The sequence below is a fragment of the Bidens hawaiensis genome, unplaced genomic scaffold (genome assembly GCF_021521415.1).
Source record: "Bidens hawaiensis isolate Kalapana, Puna unplaced genomic scaffold, B.hawaiensis_p1.1 tig00025199_1, whole genome shotgun sequence".
Taxonomy (NCBI): Eukaryota; Viridiplantae; Streptophyta; class Magnoliopsida; order Asterales; family Asteraceae; genus Bidens; species Bidens hawaiensis.
Window position 1 is genome coordinate 320001 of NW_027494015.1, and position 6001 is coordinate 326001.

Genomic DNA, 6001 nt, shown 5'->3' on the forward strand with positions numbered 1-6001 from the left:
ACATGTTTCTCGCATCTTCGAGAACCATGTGTCCATGTCCCTACCAAAAGTCCACCATGTCCATGTGTAATTACAAATAAGATTTATTCACATTTGGTTGAAGTAAATAGTTACACTGTGATTTGCTACGGGATTTTAGAATTCAAAAAAAAAAGGAGTCTTGAATTTAAATTTATAGCTATGGATTTAATGATTTATCTTTCAAACAACTTCATATTTTTAGTGGGTCAAGCTGTTATATGTAGATTTCTGTTATGAAGGAAGTTGTTATGTATACATTGCTTGGAAATTGGAACGAAAGAAGAACCCAAATCGAACTAGCAAACATGAAACTCTAACATGTAGGGCAAATATTCGGGTATTACATCAAGTGGTGATTGGTATGGGACGGATATGATATTAGGTGACTCGCATCATGCTTACCTAAACGTACAATACCCTAACAATGCCCGTAGACATTTTTTATAATTGTTTTCGTTTGTAGGGTGAAGGGACTACAACCAACCAATCAATTGGTAATGGTTAAGCATCATTTTTTACTCTAAGCACCCAAAAGTTTTCCAAATCATAAGGGGTGGTGTTTCTAAATCTTATCAGTTCACTTTTCCACACAAATCATTATTGTTCTAGCTTTTTATACATTCAGATTCGCATACCCAGGTTTCTTCCTCGAATGAGTTTGCGGAATCATAAGGGGTGGTGTTGGAGAACTATCTGAATCCGAATTGGTTTTCCCACAACGCCCCTCACACCCCTACTTTGATAATAGAGTAATCAACTATTCTATTGTTGTTTAAATTATTGGTATGAGGTAATGAAATTGATGAGGGAATGGAATGGATAGAGGCAGGACAAATGAATTGAATAGATAATTATTATTTTATTGTCTTGTTTGGTTACCATGTAATAACTAAGAATTGAATGGATTATTACTTTATGTAGGTAGGAAAGACAAAGGAATAAAACAATGGTGGTGGTGGTGGGGGTAATAGCGGGTGGTGGTGGTGGTGGGCGGTGTGGGTGGCGGTAATGGTCGGTGGTAGTAGTTGGCGGTAATGAAGGGGGTTGGGGCTGTGGCGGTGGTGGGTGATAGGGTGGTTTTGGCCAGAGGTGGTGGGTGGGTGGCGACGATAGCGGTTGTCGGCGGTGGCGGTGGTGATTGGTTGTAGTGGTGGCAGGGTTGTAGAGGTGATGTACGGTGAAAGTAGGATGGAATGAAAATAAAACAAGGGGTGAATGAAATGAATTTTAGGTGCTTTAAAATGGAATGAATAAGGTAATAAGTGATTCCATCTCCTTAGCCAATCGAACACTCTTTTTTATTCTTTGTAATAGTCAATTACATTCTGTTTCTCATTCCTGCATACCCAATGTTACCATGGTTTTGAATCTCTATAGGTAACTCTTAACATCTAACGGATAATGGGTTATCGGGTACCCAACAATAAACCTTCATTTACAAATAAAACAATGTGATGGCTTGAGAGAATGTAGGAAGAAACCAGAGAGGTTTTAAAGATTCCGTTTATATATTTAAGATAACACATAAAAATAACGGGGGAAATGTATCAGGTTTGCAATTCACTTAAAAGTTGATTTTTGTCTCTCTGGTTAAATATTGGATGCCACAATCTTACTTTTGATACACTCTATGTTATTAGACCATCTCTAATGCTAAGGAAGCCTTTAGACACCCTTAGTGTTCAGTCAGCTGTCACATCACATTCTTATAAATCCTTAGAAAACCCAAATTATCTCCAATGCTAAGGGCCTCTTTAGACGCCCTTAAATGCCTAGTCAGCTGTCACGTCATCTCTATAAAAATCTTTCAATATCTCAATTTCACCTCGTTTCTAACCATACAAAAATTCTTACATATCCTTATATTTTCCACATCGTTCATTTTTTTTCTTTAAATTAAATTACCAAAACTGTTAACATGTATAATAATAATAATAATAATAAATAGAAATAATAAGTAAACTTGGTGAACACATTTATTGGATTTTTATATTAAATTATTAGTTTATAAGAAGAATAATGTATATCCTTAAAACATGTTTATATTTAAAAAGTTGGTAAGAATACTTGTGAGAAACCATCCAGTATCCACTACCGCTGAAGAAATTAACAATAAAGAAATAATAAAACTCAAAAGGTGACAAAAACCTAAAAAAAATTAGAGCCCTTGCGGACGGGCTTCTCATTCAGATTCCTCCTTTATATATATCCCCCAGTGTGCTTGAAAAGAAGGATCTATTCCAAGTCATTACGGACATCATTATTTCGGGCGCACTAAAGATAGTCTTATGTTATTGTGTCTCTTTCCTATTAAATAATAATGATTTCTTTAATTTGATAGATAATATGACTACACCAAAATAAATATATTTTTTAACATGTATAAGTACAATACGCATTTATTCATGCATAATAATTCTCAATATATATTAAATATAGCATGACATTTTGAGACACCCCATTTTAACCTAAAATATTAATTACCACCTTAATAGCACTGAATGTACAAATTAATATATTGAAAAAAAACAGTAAAATAAGATTAATAAAAATAGTAATAACAATAATACTAAACCAGGCTACATCAACTCGATCAACTCCTATGAATCACAAAAATAGGGGTCGTATACTCCAAGTCCAACCTCCAGAAACTAGACGTGCACAAATCGGGTTCACCTTGAAAACCCGAACCGGTTCGGAACCGGTTTTTTTCACACCGGGTAGAAAATGAAACCGGTTCCAGTCAGGAACCGGTTCGGTTCCCGACCCGAACCGATGCCCAGAAATGCAAACTTTTAGGAACCGGTAGGTTGGAACCGGAACCGGTTTTTACGTAAAAACCGGTTCCACCGGTTTTTTTTGAAATTTAAACATTATAGCCGTTAGGAACCGGTTCCAACGGCTATATAGCCGTTTTTGACCGTTGGAACCGGTTTTTTAACTATAAATAGGTTATCTTCTTTCTATAAATAGCAAGGTTTGTTTGTGTAATTGTTAAACCACTCCCAAAACTATAAAACACACTCCAAACCACAATTAACCTTAAACCGACAACAAATGGCAACCAATGATGACGTTATGGTGATCGAAACAACAAGATGCCCCGATGTTTGGGTTCATTACGATTTGTGTCTCATGACCGACTCACATGAGTTGGCACGTTGCAAATATTGCTCAAAGTTTCTTAAAGCAGCGTCCAACTCGACATTACGAAAACATACGAATAAGTATTGTCGAGAGAAAAGAAGAATGGAAGCTAAAAAAACGGAGGTGGGAGAGTCGTCCGGCTCTACAACCCAAAAATAAGTATTCCCGGATTAAAACGACGGACTTTGTTTTTTATGTTTTAGTTGTTATGTTTAGTATCGTTTATGTTTTAATAATGTTTGTAATAGTTATTTTTTAGATGAATAAAATGTTCGTCGTTATTAAAAAAGTAACAAACAATTAATCATGAGTAACAAAAGTAATTATAATAAAACAAATCAAAACTAAATATTAGTTGAACAAGTTACAAATAATTTTACCAAAACAAATAATTACAACTCTTCTTCGTCTTCATTCTTGTCTTCACCCTCGTCTTCGTTATCGGAAGAAACCCCGTCCTCCGCCTCCTCATCATGAATATGACGCTCTATTGGTATTTCGTCTTCAAAGTTCGCCTTGTGTTGTACACGATCCACCGCATCCAAATGGTCCTTTAGGCAAATGCAAACCTCTAGAGACTCGGGAGTTAGTTTTGTTCTTCGCATAGATAACACCCTCCCACTAAGAGAAAAAACCGATTCGGAAGCAACCGTTGAGGCTTGTACGGCAAGCAAATCACGAGCCATGACGGATAGAATGGGAAATTCGTTTTGTTTACCTTTCCACCAAGCCAACAAATCAATATTGCGAATTTCGTCGACCGTTGCGCCCTCAATATAGTTTGCTCCACTATATCGACCAAGTTCGCTACTTGGTGTGTTTCCTCTTTGCCTCTTAGATGCCGATTCACGAATCCCATTCATCAAGTTTATAAGTGGGTCATTGCACGGCCTACCAGTTGTTGTTTTTTTCACAAAAGACGATCTCGTGCTTGGACCATACATTTGAAAATAATGGTCATAAAGGTCTTGAAGGTTTTTGTTGAACTTGTCCTTCGCTTCCGTCGACAACTTCGGGTCAATCTCGTGCATACCTAAGTTGTCGAATATTTCCTCAATCGTTGTTTCAACCCCATTAACATTCCAATAGGGGTTTAATGCGGCGGCACAAGTAAAGACCGGCGGTATGATTTCAAAATATTTTATGAACTTTTCTTTCATCACCGCAACAATATTTTCGAAGAGTTTGTTCTTCTCCGCAAAGCTTTTAAAAACACAAGACATATAGTACAATTCTTGCAAAACCCAACAACTAGTAGGGTAATAGACTCCCGATAATTTTGTTGTTGACTTTTTGAACACATCAAGATACTCCAACAAATAACCGAGTTGGACCCAAACACTTTCCGGAAACATATCGGCCCCGCGTTCTTCAACAAGATTGTTATGAAAAGCTTGTAAAGTTTGGCGTTGGGCAAAAGCACACTTTAACATATGACAAGTTGAGTTCCAACGGGTTGGAACGTCCCAATTTGGCCCCAAATACTTTCTTTCAACCGACTTGCAATAGTTCTTATATTCAAGATGTCTTCTTTTACCACTTTTGAAGACATCTTGTAACATAAGTCTAAAGTATTTTAAATCATCACAAATGTGTTCATTGTTAAGACCTATTTGGACAACCAAGTTGATGATATGTGCAACACATCGGACATGAAAAAAATCCCCGAAACAAGGTGGTGAATATTTAATGATAAATTTTTCAGCCGCCTTAGTATTGTTTGAAGCGTTGTCAAACGAAATCGAAAATATTTTATTTCTCAAGTTGTAAGTCGTTATAACTTCATCAAGTAATTCAAACAATTTTTTGGCGGTATGTGGGAACGGGAAGTTTTCAAAAGCGATGGTGCGTTTCATCAATTGCCATGTCACCGGATCAACCCAATGAGCGGTGACACATATGTATGATTCGGGCAACCCGTGTGGTGCCGACCAAACATCGGTAGTTAAACTAACCATGGCTTCTAGAGAATGAAAAGACTCGATTAACTCTTTTTTAGCACACTCCCACAACCTGATACAATGACGTCTTAAGGTAGTACGACTTACATGTGTGTATCTCGGTTGTAGAGTTTCGCGAATCAACGACGTCAACTCCGGGTCATCAAAGTGGTTAAACGGCAAACCTCGTTGAATAACGAACTTTGCCATTCTATCTTGAACTTGAGTCGTGTTGTAACGAAATAGTGTACCATCTTTACCCAAGTCAATTTGATCGGTCGCGCCAATCCCTTTCAACGCCTTGCAATATGGCTTCTCGATGTGCTTTCTCAAAGTAGAGTTGGAATCGTGCTTTAATATTGAACCACATAGTTTGCAACGAGCCTTTTGATAACCTTCGTCATCCACAATCAAATCCCAATTCTTCCATACGTCTTGGTTGCGGTTATGGTTGACTACCGTAACAACCCTTGGGTCCTCCGTAACAGGAACGGGGGCAACAAAAACACTCTTCTTAGCCTTGTTGTTAGTTTTTTTGATGGGTGCCATAATAATATTTAGTTGGATGGTCGGGTAAAGGAACGGGTTTGCTAAAGGAGTAGTATTGTAGTTTGTTTTTGAGTTTGGTGGTGAACAAGTAATGGAAACAAGTTATATATAGGTTTGGCCCAAAAACCGGTTCCAACGGTTATATTACCGTTGGAACCGGTTCCAACGGATCTATTGTCTTAAAAACCGGTTCCAACGGTATATTACCGTTGGAACCGGTTCCAACGGCTAGTTTGACTTTTGTTTGACCCTTCAAAAAAACCCGTCGGAACCGGTTATTCCGGGTACGAACCAAACCGGTTCCAATTAAGAACCGGGTAGGAACCGGGTTGGAACCGTACTGA